The sequence below is a fragment of the Meleagris gallopavo genome, chromosome Z, assembly GCF_000146605.3.
Source record: "Meleagris gallopavo isolate NT-WF06-2002-E0010 breed Aviagen turkey brand Nicholas breeding stock chromosome Z, Turkey_5.1, whole genome shotgun sequence".
Taxonomy (NCBI): domain Eukaryota; kingdom Metazoa; phylum Chordata; class Aves; order Galliformes; family Phasianidae; genus Meleagris; species Meleagris gallopavo.
Genome location: NC_015041.2, coordinates 708,280 through 709,048, shown reverse-complemented (window position 1 = coordinate 709,048; position 769 = coordinate 708,280). Strand labels below are relative to the sequence as shown.

Here is a 769-nt window from a genome sequence, read left to right as displayed (position 1 = left end):
TTGTATTGATTATTGTCACTGTCTTTGTGATTGTTAAATGTTTATGTTGTGAAAGTGTTATGTTGTGTTATGATATGTCATGTACGAGGCTGTTATGATACAAGGAGGTCTAAAGTGATACTGAGAAGACCCCCTGGGTTGTATTTTGGCTCAGTGGAGAAACATTGCTGGTGAGCCAGGGAGAATATTGAATAAGAAACCGGGAACATAAATGGAGTAACGGGGTCAGTTTTATAGTTAAGTACTCTAATCATGAGACCAAGTGCTGGGTATTTGTGGAAGTTGAGGAATTGTATTGTTTGATTTGTGGATTTTGAAGGCACTGGGACAAACTGTCTTAATGGTATGTGGAAATGCAATTTTTAATGGTATGTGGAAAAGGAGTTGTTAACGGTATGTGGAAATGTAGTTGAGGTATAAAGAGTGGAATTGTGGAAAAACAAACAAACAAACAACAAAAATGGCAAAAAGGTTAAGGAAACAGTGAGTTTGGGATATTAGAGTTTGGGCCGGCACGAGAACACATCCCCCATACTACCCCCCCCACACCGCGGCTTGTAAGAACAACTCGGAGTGGGAGAAAGAGGTGGGGGCAGGAGCCTCCTGCTGTGACTGTAAAGGGTGCATTGCTTGTGAATGGGGATGGGACGGGACATTGAAAGTGAGAATAGCCGTCATCTGCAGAGATCTCGGAAACCCCATATCCAGTGTGAGCACTGGAAGCCTGGGGAAGGAGGGGTGAACTGAAATATAATGTTAGTAATGTCTG

General features: G+C 42.7%; 1 protein-coding gene across 2 annotated transcripts in view; it reads right to left on the bottom strand.

Moving 5' to 3' along the window:
* The window catches only part of LOC116217509 (E3 ubiquitin-protein ligase NEDD4-like), a 57,103-nt gene that overhangs the window by 3,184 nt on the left and 53,150 nt on the right, over positions 1–769 (bottom strand). The gene's annotated exons all lie outside the window — the stretch shown is intronic.